The sequence below is a fragment of the Azolla caroliniana genome, unplaced genomic scaffold (genome assembly GCF_043228905.1).
Source record: "Azolla caroliniana isolate FFs.n. ecotype wild unplaced genomic scaffold, voAzoCaro1.0.p SCAF_8, whole genome shotgun sequence".
In the NCBI taxonomy this organism is placed as follows: domain Eukaryota; kingdom Viridiplantae; phylum Streptophyta; class Polypodiopsida; order Salviniales; family Salviniaceae; genus Azolla; species Azolla caroliniana.
This window is the reverse complement of record NW_028230443.1, coordinates 1,193,071-1,209,827: the sequence shown is the minus strand read 5'-3', so window position 1 is coordinate 1,209,827 and position 16,757 is coordinate 1,193,071.

The following is a 16,757-nucleotide window of genomic DNA, read 5'->3' as shown; positions in this document are numbered from 1 at the left end:
ATATGACTGTTTCCCAAATCAAGCTCTTGCCTACAAAATAATGGTAGCGGACAAACCTTACATGTTCTTAAAAGACATGTACGACGATGCCACTCACATGATGGTTCTTTTTCACAAACACAAGACCTCCATAACTCAGAACGGATGCATAAGTCATGTTTCGTGCATTACACATATTATCCTCCCCATTTGGTCTCCAAACCTCACAAGTCTAGACACATAATTCCCCGTGTATACCCTTAGAATCAGTACGCATTCCATTCACTTCAAGCCTTAACATGTCCATCTTCACGTTGTCGTGAAGATCCATCACTAGGCGTGGATCGCGAGGCGGAACCGCCGGGGTTTTGGACCGGAAGGACTCGAAGTTTGCACAAACTTTAGTGGGAAAGGAATTAAGATAAATTGAAAGAGAGAGATTGAGATAAGATAGAACGCTTGATTTTAGATTGAGAGAGAGATTAAGAACTCTTGACTTTAGATTTCAAGAACAAGGTATATCATCAAAAAGATAACGAATTTTCTTCTTAATATTAATTTTGATTTAAAGTACAAAGCTTTCTTTTATCCCAGAAAAATCCCCCCCATTGATCTTTTTCATTCCCTCTTTTATAGATGCCCTCATGCATTTGAGGGTTCAAGACATGCATAAAATGCATGTTTGCCATTTGGCTCTCATGTATTACATGTGGTGCATGATAACCATGTCACTCATTTTAGCTCTCATGTATGAGAATTTATATGTAAAAGTACAATGATAGAAATATAATTTCAACTAAATATCTTTGCTTAGTGGTAAGCCAATTGACTTCTAACTTGGAGGTGGAAGGTTCGAATCCTTACTTGCCTTCCTTGTATATGTATATATATATATATATATGTATTTATTTATCTAGTCACCAGATGCCGGTTACCGGTGGCTACCGCCTAGCCGGTGCGGATGCCGTCGGATCACTGGTGTGCCACCATCGCATTGCCGGCTGCCGCCGGAGCACCGGCTCCATCGCCGGACCGATTTTGGTTGGTCAAAACCTTTACGAGTGTTAGGCCACCTCCACTCTTAGTTCAAGTTACCTTGAACTCTCTATGCTCCACACATAGACACAAAGATAACCGTATTTGTCGTGCCTATGTGGGATATCTCACAATTTTCTCTTTTCCTTTCACAAACTTTATACCCTCATATCTTGACATCTAGTTGTCCATTTCTCGTGTAATAAAGTGCATTCGAAAGCTCTTGAAGGCCTCCATCATTTTGTACTTAGATATTAAACTTATTTAAAATGTTATCTTCACTATTATTGTTTTATGTCATTCATACTCGATTTTGTACGTTTTATGTGATTTTCACACCATTGCCGAAAATCTTCACGACAACGTGGTACACACAACACCATGTATTCCTCTCATTTAATTTTCTAACATAATATGGTTTCAAACCTTGGAACTTGCGGAATCCAACAGTCAAGCTTGGATGTTGGTCTTTAAAGTTCATGTACAATTCAGCCTACATCAACCAATATATATAGCAAACATTAATATACACTTGGTCAAAACAAAAATTTATGGAATGTGAATTGATATAAAAAAATGGAATACCTCTGTCATCTCCAAGAAGTGTCTAGGATGAATCTAATACTTACCTTGACTTATTCGTTGTCTACACACATCCTTCTTATTTGGTGAGACATGGGTATTTTTTGCCCAAAATGAATCCACTTTCTCAATAACCTCTTGAGATAAGGCATCGCATCGTCATCTACCTCCCAACCCCAGCCACTTGAATTGGCTTGAGTGTATATTTCGGCGATGTTTCCTCAAGTTCCTTCTTTGAATACCTAGGGCTAAGGCAACTTTAGTATCACTATATTTTTTTTCTCTCGCACCGTTCACAACCATGTGTAGGGTTGCCCTCTTTGCAACAAGTTTGTCTATGCTCTCTACACCTTTCACTAAGTCTACGGATGACTTCATAGACTCTACAATCTCTTCTGAAACACATTGGTCCCTAAATTTTATTCTCCCCATGTCTTCATTCAAACGTTGATGGTGTAACACTCTACATATAATATCCCTACGATCCTCTTCACCAAATCTCTTCATTATTTCTACCAAATAATGGACTATGTGAAGAACCACTCGTCTCTTGGTCCTTTCAGATATACATGAGTTACTTGACAACTCACTCTCATTGGGGATCCCCATTTGGTCACTAGATTTATCCAAAAAAATTAAGTGTCTTGCGAGAGTAGTTAATGTTATATAGACTACACTAAGAAATCACAATCAAATGTTTTTACATTTGGCTTGCAAAGTGAGAAATAATTCATTTTGGACATTAGAATTACGGATCAAAGATGACAATTCTCATTTCTTTATTCACAAATTTCTTAAAATGAAAACATTTAGTACTGGAAATGAAAAAATAGTTCTGAAATTTAGTACTGGAAAGGAACCTCCAATGGTGGAGGGAGTGTTGAATCTATGTGATATGTCGCCTCAATTTGGTGGAAGGAACCTCCAATGGTGGAGGGAGCGTTAAATCTGTGTGATATGCCACCTCGATTTGGTGGAATGAACCTCCAATGGTGCAGGGAGCCTTGAATCGTTGTGATGTGCCACTTCGATTTGGTGGAGGGAGCCTTGAATCTTTGTGATATGCCGCCTCGATTTGGTGGAAAAAGCCTCAAATCACGGTGAGATAAACTGCAATCGATGAAAGAAGCAAGAAAATCGTTCTCGAAGAAGTCACTATTGGCTGTTATAAGAGGCCTTAGAACAGTCTCTAATCCTCAACTCAAACCCTAACAAAACAAGAAATCCGCAACTCAAAACTAGAAACCTGACATGGATGTCTGAGATGAAGAGCTCAGATAGATAGATAGATAGATAGATTATATTATCGTCTTCGGAGATCAAATATGACCTATGAGACCAAAAATATTACATTTCACGTGATACGTGTGAAAGTGAGTAGTGACTCTCGATGTTCAAGAACTTTACCAATGAATGTTGCAATCGAGAGTGCACATTGTGGTTGTGAGAGGAATTCATGCAAAGATTGGGCTCGATCGAAGAGATGTGGAAAGCATGGTCGAATATGATCAAAGGCAGAGCATTGTATCAAAGTGTGATACTCAGACTCGCGAACTAGTTTAGGGCAAAGTGTGCATAGCCGACCACTCTCATCACTTGTACCCCAACGCCCTGTTTCACATCGCAATGCATGTGAGCTAAGTCGCATGGAAGCAATGGTTCGAATGGCAGATAACGGTATGGGCTCTAACATGTATGGATGTGTACGATTTCCCCGTTCCGCAAAGAATATGGTTTTGTAGTTAGGTGCAACATGTGTAGTATAATGTGTGAAGCGTGAGCCTCCACATTTGTCCCATGTCATGATACATTGGCGTTGCAAAAATGCCTCATTTACAGAGGAATCTAATGATGCATCATGAAGCAAGTGTCTCGCATCCCATCTACCAAACCATTTTTCTATATCTTGCATCTAACCGGAACACAAAATTTTGCTTTTATGCGTCTTTTGGATCTTTTTGCTTGCTTCCCACGCAATTCTAGGAAGTCGATGTGAGGGACTTTTTTGAACCTTAAGCATGTATTCAACAACCCTTTCCATGGCCATGATCTCAATGGGAAGCGATCCCGTCTCAAGGAGGAGGGTGTAGGGCGTTTGTTTCTTAACTTGTAGAAACTTGGTAAGAAAATGCTTTTGGACATTTTCAAACTCTTTCCACATAGACTTAGGGATGCTACCGCCCCATACTTCCACCCCATAGAGAAGAACTGGTGTCACCAAAGTGTCAAAAAGATATTTCTTGAGGACCCAACACTTAATATCTCCAAGATTGCATGTGTTCTCAAATGCATAGTATGCTCGTTTGCCCGCCTCTAAGCGGCGTGTAGCACATTCATTCCATCTATGATTTGAAGGAACTTCAAGGCCAAGATATTTGAAGCTTTCCACACATTCAAGTGGCTCATTGTTGTACATAATGCATGGTTTATCTCTTTTTTGGCTCTTCACAAGCATAATCTTTGTTTTAGAGCTATTGACACTTAATTTAGTATGCATGCAAATTTTTTCCAATGCCTTCATAAGCTTTTGTGCATCTCCTAAAGTATTTGCAAAAAGCACTACGTCATCTGCATATAGCAAAAGCATAATCACAACATTCCCAATGGCAACTTCTTCAACACATTCTTCCTTTGCAAACTTGGTAACCATTTCTTCCAATTCATCAATGCATAGACCAAATAGTGTTGGTGAGAGTGGGCATCCTTGCTTAACACCAATAGTGCTTTTGAAAAAATCTGAAAGTTTATCTCTCATGCGCACACAACATATAACCTTCTCATAAATTCGGGAAATTGCAAGCATATATTCACTTGGCACCTCAAGTTCTTCCATTCGCCTCCAAAGATGCTCACGAGGTACCATATCAAAAGCTTTCTTGAAGTCTACAAAGCAACAATATAAACCTTTACCTCTAAGGCAACTTTCCTCCATTAATACTCGAAGGGTGATAAGGTGATCAATGGTGCTATGGTGTTTCCGAAAGCCAGCTTGTCCATAAGCTCTCTTACCACTTTTTTCAGCCCATACACTTATCTTTGATTCCATTATACATCCAAATAGTTTTGCCATTAATGAGCCAACCATGATGGTTCAGAGGGATAGAGGAAGAGAAGTAAGAGGAGTTGGTTTGAGGGGAAGCGCCAAAAACGACGTGAGGGGAAAATAGCCCCCAAAATGGAAAGAACATCTCCTCACGTGTTCCCCCCACTCCTTGTCTTAAATGACACTTGTACTACACTCATCCCACTCCCCAAAATCGATTTTTTTTTCTCTGATTTTTTTTCTCAATTATTTAGTACTAACGGTATTGAAAGGACTGGCATTTTTTGTGGCAAAAAACAGTACTTTTCTGGTACACCATAGCGTGCTTCCACCCGATTGGTAATGGAAACTATGGTGTAGTTTAAAAAAAAAAAGCAGATAAGCAAGGCGGTAGTTTACGTACTATCTCTGGATTAGAACTTAGCGCGTGGGAGAGATTATGTATGTGACTTCAGTTGGTTGATCTTTGGTCAGATCTTTCATTTAATAGATTACTGGAATCCTTATCTTTTTCAAGATTTGATAGGCACTTGGCAGGGGTCAACCTTTCTCGTTTGGATAGGTTTTATGGGGATGATTTTATGTGGACTAAAAGCGGTCAATTAGGAATTATGCCTGGTTTTTCTTTTTCTGATCACTCTCCTCTAAAATTAAAATTATTTTTATCATTGGCAAGAAGGACTCGTAGATTTAGAATTCCTAATTCCGTTTTTCTTAGAGAAGATTGTAAATATTGTGTTCAAACTATCTAGTCTCGACATCGTTATGATAAGGATGTTTTCTTAACTAATGTGGTACATGTCTTAAAGGAAATTTAGGAACTATTATGGCATAAGGAGAAATCATTGCACCTTGATTATGATTCCAAGGTTGGAAGATATATTAAGCGAGTGTTGACAACATTACAGCATTTGCAGCAAAAGTGGCCGCAATCTATAGATTTAGCCAAGAGAGTTATTGATGTCTAAAAAACGATTGCTGATTTACAATTGCAAAAGTCGGAGGTTTGGTATCATAAATCCTTTGCAAGATGGATTAGACAAGTTTATACGGTTTGTAAACAGTTCTTTCAACCTCATCGAATTAAATCTCATAAGCCTCAACCGACAAGCATGAGGCGCTTAGATGGATCTTTTATATCGGATATTGTAGAGATGAGGGATATAGTTTCATCTTTTTATCATAATTTCTTGAATGCAGTTCCTTTCTCAAGAAATAGTTTGATTAAGAGAGATTATGTTTGGGCTTCGGTCTCTAATCGAGTTTCGTCTCAAACGCAAATTTCTTGGCTTGCTCCATTGCAACCTTCGAAAGTTCTGTTGGCAGCTAAGGCGTTAGGTAAGGATGTTTGTCCAATATTGATGGGATGGGGGTTTCATGGTATATAGAGTATTGGGATATGATTGGTAATGTTTGACTTCTACATACCAACAAATTCTTGATCATGGTTATATGCCTCTGGAATGGACAAAGGGCCTAATTTATTTGATTCCGAAGGGGCATGACCCTTTGCATGATGTTCGAAAATGGAGGCCTATAACACTACTTAATGTTGTGTATAAGATTTTAGCTAAAACAATAGCAAGGGGATTAAAACCTTTTTTACCTCAACTAATTCATGATTCACAGATAGGTTTTGTTCAAGAAAGAAATATCTTTGATAACATTTTTTTGTTTTGGGAAATGGTGGCTACTAGAGAGCAACAACAACAAGATTTAGCTATTCAGTTTTTAGATTTTGTGGTGACTTATGATAGAGTGGATTGGGATTTTATGGAAGGGACATTATTACGTATGGGCTTTCTAGCACAATGGACTAGGGTAGTGGCAACATTGTATAGGACCGCTCATAGTTCTCTTTTGTTTGCAGGTGATGTTGGTGGTAGATTTTTACTTTCGCAATCAGTAAGACAAGGGTATCTGCTTCCTCCTTTTTTGTTTATTTTAGTTTCTAAAGCCTTTTCTGATTTTCTTAAGAGTAGGAGTGTGGATTTTTGGGGTATAGCCTTACCTATACAAGGATATGCAACCTCTGCTATTGATTCAAAATTTGCTGATGACACCGCTTTATATGTTTCTGTAGATAAAGGGAACTTTTTGAATCTTCAACAAGTGTTATCCGATTTTTGTGATGCTTCAGGAGCTTTAATCAATTGGGACAAGTCCATGAGATTTTGGTTTGTGTCGTCTTCTCCCCCTCAAGATGTGCCATCTCTAGGTTATATTTAGGTACGTTGAGGTAAAACCGTAAGGTATTTGGGCTATGAAGTGGGGATAGATTTGTCAGTAGAAGAGATGGCAACACCCCTTTTATTACGGTGTCGTGAAGAAAACCGTCCACAAGCGGAATCGGTGCAGAGGAGCGTAGGAACCGGCTCTTCTCGAATGTTGTCCATAGAAGATCCTAGGCAGGTACATTTAGTGGGTAGGAAGTAAAGGGGAAACGGCTCCTTCCTTGCCTATAAAAGGAGGGAGACGCGAAGGGGGAGGGGATCGCGGAGAGTCGAGGACGAAGTGCTGTCAGTTTGTGTGCGAAGGCTTCTCTCTCTCTCTCTAGTTCGCAAGCTCCATAGCTTCCTTCTGTGCAGGTTTCGGGAGGCTCACGCTGCTCTGAGGAACGCCCGAGTGCTTCCGGCAGCACCTCCAACCTACTCCTTCCTTTCTGAGTGTCTACGAACAGGTATCGGCATCTGTTCGCCGGCCTGTTCGGTTTTAACCGACTTCGTGTTTTGTGGTTTGTCTTTGTTAATACATACATACATTCGTGTCTCTCTGTGTCGCTGTCCCACTCGCGTCTTTGTGTCGAAGGGCCGTGTCCCTGTGAATCTACTCTCGCACGTAGTGGGTCTCTTCTCCTTTCTCTCTTGCTCTTCGGTACAGGACCCCCGAGGTCCCGCCTCATTCCACGCATCCGCGAGGAATACCTCGACATCTTTGGTGAACCCGACGTGAAGGAGGGTGCAGAAGAGCAGAAGATGAAAGGGTCGGATCTTGCGGAGGCCATGGCTTCGGCCGTGGATCGGATATTGAGTGCACGCGAGGGCACCAGCGCCCTCGATAGAGCCATTGAGGCGGTCGTCGGTACGATCGGCCGGTTCAGCGGAAAGGATGCCACAAAGTATTTGGCGTCCTACGGGGCAGAAATGCTGATGCGGGACATTCTGGAAGAGAGGCGTCTTGCCGGGTTTCCTCGAGTGGCGATGCCGAGCATCCATGCGGAGGTGCTCGAGGTGCGGGCGAAGAGCCGTACCTGGGAGGAGTTCGAAGGCCGACTCCTGGAAAAATACGGGCTGGACGACGCGCTCCGGCTTTCGAAACGAGACTTCATGGAATGGGTGGAGTCCCCCGGCAAGGGAAGAAACGTGTTGGCACTCCTCCGGGAGTTCGAAGAACGCTTTGCGCGCCTTTCGGCGCTTGACCAAACCGTTCTGGATACGAGCCGGGTCCTACTGTTCGTCAAGTCGGTGGACGAGCGGGACAGGGATCAAGTCGGCTCCTTGCTGGAAACCGAAGACGGGCTGACAACCGACTGGGCTGCGGTTAAGAGAGTCTGTGGCCGTTTCGACAAACGGCGAGAATGAGCTGACAACGGGGCGGCCGGTGCGGGCTCTGTCACAGCAAGGAGGCTTGAACCGGCACCGCAAGTGCGAAGGGAAGAAACCCGGGAATGGCTCGAAACCGGTCCGGCTTCGACTGGCATGGTCAATGGCTCGTCCGGAGGAGCAGCGCTGGAGGAGTTGACGCGGGCGATAAAGGATCTCCAGATTGCCCAGACTCGAAGGGAAGGCGGCGAACCGGCTCGTGACCGACGGCCGGCAGCGGGGAACAGGTGCATGTGGTGGGACGAGGTCGGCCACATTCGGAAGGACTGCGGCGATTTCGCAGAGGCGTTGAGAAACCGGGTGGTGTACCTGTGGGAAGGCTGGGTGCACGCTGGCGACACTACCGAAACGACGGGCGAGGAGGTATGAAGAGACTGATGGAAGAGGCAGCGGCCCGACATGTGGAGGCCATCCACTACTCGGCGTCGGCCGGTATTCGGGTCGGGGGCAGCGAGGCCCGAAAGGAGAGCAAAGACGGTTTCTGGTCGGCAATGCTGGAAGGCCTCGCCCGCGCACGGCTGAGGAAAGATGAAACGGACCGCGCTGAGAGACGGGTCCGGGAAATAACCGGGTGGAGCGATCCGGTCGAGGAGAAGACGGGCTTCGTAGAACACGCCTGCCGGAACTACGAAGCTCTAGTAGAAGAAAAACGAGTGGGGAAAGCCGGAGCGGCCGGGCCCTCACAACGGTACGAGACCCGATTCGTGCAACGACGGAACGATGCCGGTGGGTCCGGCTCGCTAGATAACCCCAGGAAGGGCGGGTACCGACTGGGGACGAAAATAGAAAGGACTACGGACCTACGAAAGGTCCTAGAAGAACGGATCCTCGACAGCAAAGCGAAGCTGTCATTGCGGGAGGTGCTAGGGATCGCCAAGAAGGAGTTCCACGACTCCATTGTAGACTTGGTGAAACGGAAGAGACTGTCGACGGAGACGGAACCGGAAAGACCGGTGGAGGTACGGACGACGCACATCGACGACTCGGCGCTGGAAGATGAGTGGGCGGAGATCCACTATTCGAGGCCACACTGGGCCCGAGCGACCATGGAGACCCCGGTAAAGATCGGAGATGTTCAGGAACCGGTGGTGGCGTTGGTGGACCACGGTTCGGAAATAAACCTAATGTCCATGGACTTCTATGTTGGGATTTCGGTCCCTCCGGATGGAATGTCCGGAGATGAATGACGGCAAGCCCGGAGGCTGTTACGGAACCGTATGATGAAGAGTACCCGGCATGAAGCCGGATGAAGAGTACCCGGTTACGGAGCCGGATGCTGAAGACCCCGGTTTCGGAGCCGGATGACGTATGTACCCGGAGAGAGATCCGGATGCGGGGACATATCTGTGAATATGTTTGCCAAGGGCCCTTGAGGCTATATTTGTAAATAGCCCGAAAGTCATATGTGTATAAATATGACTTAGGGCAAACAGTTGTGTGTTGTTGCTCATTTTTTTTCTGTTTTCACTGAGAGGGAGTGAAGAGAGCAGCCAGAGAGAGAGAGAGAGAGAGAGACGAAGAGGTCGTTGCCTCTGTGTATTGCCGCCGCCTGTGGCGAAGACAGTGAGCACAAGGTTGTTGCCTTGTAGCTTCACCATTGTACATCCCTGTTCATAGTGATGGTTGGAGTCTGAGAACTCCCGTGGTTTTTCCCATTTAGGGTTTTCCACGTAAAATATTCTGTGTACTCTCTCTTTCTATTGTCTCGTGCATTCTGTATTTCCTGTTTTCCAAGTGTTGATCCTATTCCTCGGTTGTGGCCGAGCACTATTTTACAACAAATTGGTATCAGAGCGACGGTAACACAGAAAATGGAAGGCGGCGGTGGTGGGCCTCCGGGCATGATGGTGTTGAACTCACAGAACTACGCCGACTGGAAGATAAAGATGGAAGACCTTCTCATCGTCCGAGACCTGTACGAACCGATCGACAATGCCGAGATACCCAAGGGGGTAATAGAGTCGTAGTGGAAGCTCCTGAACCGGAAAGCCGTAGCGACGATCCGGCAATATGTCGACGTAAGCGTTCTACAACATGTGGCGAATGACACCAACGCATATGAGATGTGGAGGAAGCTGTCGGGCCTCTACGAGAGGAAGAATGCGTTGAACCGGACCTCCCTGATGAGAAAGATAGTGAACCTCAAGTACCGGGACGGCGAGAGTATGGTGGAACACGTAAGCACGTTCATGGGATTCGTGAACCAGCTTGCGGCGATCAAGTTCCCGTTGGAGGATGCAATGCAAGCCATCATCCTGATGTGTACATTGCCGGACAGCTGGGAGAACTTGGTGGTGACTCTCAGCACCTCCTGCACCGAAGATAACTTGTCCCTACAAACGGTAAAGACAAGTATTTTGAACGAAGAAGCGCGTCGGAGAGATAAAGAACCGGTCTCCGACTCGAAGGCGCTGCTTACCGAATCGGAACGGGGAAGACAATGGAACCGGAGTCCGCAAAGACGGGAGAAGTCGGGGACCCGGTCGCAGTCAAGAGGAAGACCCACATGCTTCCACTGTGGGAAGCCGGGGCACTTCCGGAAGAATTGTCGGCATTACCGAAAAGACAACGGAGCCGACGACACCGATTCGAAGAAGTCACCGGAGAGAAACGGTGCATACCGGGGAGCCACGGACCGGAGAGGTCCGGATCGGCGAGGGCAGGACCGGAAAGGAACGACGGCACTCGCGGCAAGTGAGGAAGAAATCATGCTCATCACCGAAGAAGGTGAGCTAAACATTGCCGGCGATGAGACGACCTGGGTGGTCGATTCCGGCGCGTCGTTCCACCTGACCCCGGAGAGAAGATACTTCTCATCCTACACAGCCGGTGAGCATGGCTGTGTTCGGATGGGAAATGAAGGTACGTGCCGGATTGCCGGCATAGGAGATGTGTGGTTGACAACCTCGACCGGATGCAAAATGCTGCTGAAGGATGTTCGACACGTTCCGGAGGTTCGATTGAACCTGATTTCGGCCGGGAGGCTAGACGATGAAGGCTACACGGGTAGCATCCGAAACGGTGTCATGAAGTTCAGCAAAGGGAGCCTGATAGTGGCTCGGGCCTAGAAGATCAACACACTGTACCTGATGAATTCCCGGCTATGTCCGGAGGAGCTGAACGTGGCAGCTGACACTGCCGGTGAGCTGTGGCACAAGAGACTGTGCCACATGAGCGAGAAGGGGATGAAGAGGCTTGTCGAAGACAACCTGATACCGGTAAAGCATGTACACTTGGGGAAGTGTATCGACTGTCTGGCCGGTAAGCAAAACCGGACCTCCTTCCACTCAAGGCCACCGACGAGACGTAGTGCACCATTGGAGTTGGTGCACACTGACGTGTGTCAGGTAGAAACGAAGTCACATGGCGGAGCCCAGTACTTTGTAACATTCATAGATGACCATAGCCGGAAGCTGTGGACGGCACCGTTGAAGACAAAGGACCAAGTATTGTCCGTCTTCAAAGAACTTCACGCGAGAGTGGAAAGGGAATCCGGCAAGAAGCTGAAAGCGATACGAGTGGATAACGGAGGGGAATACCGGGGGCAGTTCCAGGAGTACTGTCGCTCGAAGGGAATCCGGCTCGAGTTTACTGTGCCGAAGACGCCGGAACTAAACGGGCTGGCCGAGAGGATGAACCGGACCATAATGGAGAGGGTCCGGAGTATGCTGGCGCATGCGAAATTACCCAAGGGGTTTTGGGCTGAGGCAATGTCGACGGCGACATACGTGATAAACAGATCACCCTCAGTACCTTTGGACGGAGACACGCCGCAGAAAGTGTGGACCGGTAAGGAAGTGTCCTACCGGCATCTGAAGGTGTTCGGATGTCTCGCATACGTGCATGTGGCAAAGGACCGGAGAGGAAAGCTAGATCCAAAGACCCGGCCATGCATATTCCTCGGTTACGGCGATGACGAGTTCGGCTACCGAGTATGGGACCCGGTCGACAAGAAGATATTCCGGAGTCGTGATATCATCTTCATGGAGAACAAGACACTCGCCGACTGGGAGTCGGAGAAGAAGATGAAGAGCTCCAAGTCGATCGGTGAGGATCAACTCTACGAGGAGCAGTCCCGACCGGCAAGGGACCGGTTAGCACTCGAGGATCCGGCCGAAGACGGCGAAGAAACAGAACCGGCCGAAGAAGATGAAAATGATACCGGAACCGGCCCCGATCCCGAAATGGATTCGGATGAAGAGGAAACGGAGCAGCCGGTTACCGAAGCTCCGGAACGGAGTTATCCTCTAAGAGAGAGGAGGGCCCCCCGGAGATTTCCGGATCCAGAGCACGTGCTGCTAACCGACGAGGGGGGGAGCCGGAGAGCTTTGAAGAAGCAAAGGACGACACCCAGAGCCGCAGGTGGTTGAGTGCCATGCAGGACGAGATGGATTCCCTGCATGAGAACCACACATATGAACTTGTGGAGTTGCCGAAAGGTAAGCGGGCACTTCGAAACAAGTGGGTGTTCAAGCTGAAACCGGGAGATGCCGGAAGCCCCCCGAGATACAAAGCCAGGATCGTAGTGAAGGGGTTCCAGCAGAAGAAGGGCGTCGACTTCGACGAGATATTTGCCCCGATAGTGAAGATGACCTCCATCCGGACGGTGCTGAGCATAGCGGCAAGCATGGACCTCGAGGTAGAACAGATGGACGTGAAGACGGCATTCCTTCACGGGGACCTCGAAGAAGAGATCTACATGCAGCAACCAGAAGGATTCGAGAAGAAAGGGAAGGAGCACCTGGTATGCCGGCTGAAGAAGAGCCTTTACGGACTGAAGCAGGCTCCCCGGCAATGGTACCGAAAGTTCGACTCCTTCATGACCGACGAAGGGTACCACAAAACGCAGTCTGATCACTGCGTGTTTGTGAAGAAGTTCGAAGGAGGAGACTCTCTAATACTCCTCCTATACGTGGACGACATGTTGATCGTCGGACGGGACCAGGTCAAGATACGGGCGCGGAAGAAAGCGCTTCACCGAACCTTCTCAATGAAGGACCTTGGTCCGGCGAGGCAAATACTAGGGATGCACATCATCCGGGACCGGAAGAAGAAGCAGTTGTGGCTGTCACAGGAGAAGTACGTGACGAAGGTGCTTCACCGGTTCAACATGTCGGAAGCAAGACCGGTCGGGTCAACCCTCCCGGCAAATTGCAAGTTGTCCAGCAAGCAAAGCCCCAAGACAAAGGCTGAGAAAGAGGACATGATGAAAGTACCATATGCCTCTGCCGTCGGAAGCTTGATGTACGCAATGGTGTGTACAAGACCGGACATAGGATATGCAGTTGGAGTGGTGAGCCGGTACATGAGCAATCCCGGCAAAGAGCACTGGAACGCGGTCAAGTGGATACTCCGATACCTGAAGAGCACGGCAAACGTGTGCCTCCGATTCGGCTCCGGTAAGCCCGAATTCGACGGCTTTACCGATTCGGATATGTCGGCTGATGCAGATACCAGCCGGTCCACATCAGGGTATGTGATAACGTATGCAGGTGGAGCTGTTTCGTGGCAGTCGAGGCTGCAGAAGACGGTTGCGCTGTCAACCACGGAGGCGGAGTACATGGCGGCTGTTGAAGCCGGCAAGGAAATAATATGGATGAAGGACTTCATTAGAGAGCTCGGTATCCGGCAGGAGGAGTACCGACTCTACTGCGATAGTCTGAGTGCCATCCACCTTGCGAAGAACGCGGCCTACCATTCCCGGACGAAACACATCCAGCGTAGATACCACTGGATCCGGGAAAGAATAGAAGACAAGGAGTTCGTGCTGACGAAGATCCACACGGACGAGAACGGGTCGGATATGCTGACCAAGGTGCTCACACCCGACAAGCTGGAAGCATGCCGGAAGAGGATCGGGTTGGAGAGACATCCCATGCCGAAGTGAAGGGGGAGTTTGTTGGGATTTCGGTCCCTCCAGATGGAATGTCCGGAGATGAATGACGGCAAGCCCGGAGGCTGTTACGGAACCGTATGATGAAGAGTACCCGGCATGAAGCCGGATGAAGAGTACCCGGTTACGGAGCCGGATGCTGAAGACCCCGGTTTCGGAGCCGGATGACGTATGTACCCGGAGAGAGATCCGGATGCGGGGACATATCTGTGAATATGTTTGCCAAGGGCCCTTGAGGCTATATTTGTAAATAGCCCGAAAGTCATATGTGTATAAATATGACTTAGGGCAAACAGTTGTGTGTTGTTGCTCATTTTTTTTCTGTTTTCACTGAGAGGGAGTGAAGAGAGCAGCCAGAGAGAGAGAGAGAGAGAGAGAGAGACGAAGAGGTCGTTGCCTCTGTGTATTGCCGCCGCCTGTGGCGAAGACAGTGAGCACAAGGTTGTTGCCTTGTAGCTTCACCATTGTACATCCCTGTTCATAGTGATGGTTGGAGTCTGAGAACTCCCGTGGTTTTTCCCATTTAGGGTTTTCCACGTAAAATATTCTGTGTACTCTCTCTTTCTATTGTCTCGTGCATTCTGTATTTCCTGTTTTCCAAGTGTTGATCCTATTCCTCGGTTGTGGCCGAGCACTGTTTTACAACATTCTATAAGAAGGGAAAGTGGCCGATCAACACCAGGCACGGGTGGAAGATACGGGCGGTGACGCGCACCACCGAGGAACTGCACGGGGCCTGCCCGAATGTGCGAGTAAAGATCGGCGACGTCGAGATTGACCAGCACTTCTTCGTACAGGAGACGTCCTCGCATCCGGTCATATTAGGGGAACCATACATAACGGCGGCGAGAATGGAGACCAAGGTGCTGGACAACGGTTTGGCCTACGCGAGGGTCAAAAGCCAGGACGGGCGCCATTCGGTGCAATTTCTGACGGTGCGGCCGAACCACGAGAGAAACCGCGAATCCCTTGGTGGCGAGAGCCGGGAGGATTTTAGAGAGGGTTGCCAAGGCGTGGGGCCGAGACAGCCCGGATACTCGGAAAAGACCCCACGACTGTACGATAGGTAGGGAATTTTGCTTCTCCAACAACGGAGGGTGTATGATAGTCGGCATCGTCGGCCGAGAAAAGACAAGGGCGGAAGTGCGACTTCGAGCGTGCGGAGTTCTCGGCCCGGACGAGGAAATCAGCGGAGCCGTGGAGGCGGTCTCCTTTGACGACACCTTGGGAATGTTGAGGAAGGTAGCCGGAGAAGACCTTAACGAAGACCGGACGATACCGGTATGTTTCGAAGAGATGTACGAAGTCATCGCGGACTTCAGTCAGGGGCTCGGGTCGGATCGGACGGCCCGAGTTAGCACGAAGTACAAGACTGTGGACCGGAAGGTAAGGCCAATCGCGGCACCCTTGCCGGAGGGCAGCGAGTCCCGAATTAGAGGGGTGGCGTCGAACCCCAGTTTACGAGATCCGGCCTGCATAGGACACACCTTCACCGACGGGACGCTCCGGGAGCTCAAGATCGGTGGGGGCGGGTTCCTACTACCGGCGGAGGAACACCGGTTTCGGAGAATGCTCGGAAGGCACGGGAAAGCCTTCGCATTCTCGCTGGAAGAGATCGGGTGCGTAGACCCGACAATCGTGGAGCCGATGGTGATATTCACGGTACCGCATGTGCCGTGGAATCTCAAGCCGATTCCGGTACCAAGAGCTCACATCCCGGAGTTGATGGAGCTACTGAGGCAGAAAGTCGATATGGGTATTCTCGAACCGTCGAGTGCGCCATACTCGAACTGATGGTTTACCGTACCAAAGAAAAACGGAACATTGCGCTTCATTCAGGACCTGCAGCCGGTCAACAGAGTGACCATTCGGAACGCAGGAATCGGACCACCATAGACAAGTTCGCGGAGGCCTTCGCCGGAAGTTCGATTTACTCGGTCGGTGATCTGTACTCGGGGTACGACCAGTTCCAGCTAGCCGTGGAGAGCAGAGACATTACGACGATGCGAACTCCCCTCGGCCTAGTGCGAATGTGTACCCTGCCACAAGGAGGCACCAACTCGGTGGCCCACATGGTGAATGCAATGAACAAGGTACTGAGGGATTGCATCCCGAACATCACCATGCCGTTTCTAGCCGACATCCCTATCAAAGGGTGCCCGGTGGAAGAGAAGGACGCGACACTAGGACCGGATGGATGTCGGCGATTCGTGGCAGCACACATCGACGACTGCGAGAAGGTGCTACAAAGGCTAGAGGATGCGAGCCTCACCTTCTCCGGGGAGAAATCAGCCTTCGGGCAATCAGAAATCTTGGTGGTCGGACACCTATGTGGACCATATGGCCGGAAGCCGTCTCCGACAAAGGTAGAAGCCATCTCCGCGATGAAGACCGACTGTAGCTCGGTTACAGAAGTTCGGAGGTTCCTGGGGGCATGCGCATTCTACCACATATGGATCCCGCACTACGCCCACGTTGCGGAGCCGCTATACGGGTTGCTGAAGAAGGGGCGGAAATTTGAGTGGCAAGACGAGCACACGGAGTCGGTCCGGAAGCTGAAGGAAGCTCTTGCGGCAGCACCGGCGCTCCGGAAGGCTGTCTACGAGAAGGGTACCCCGGTATA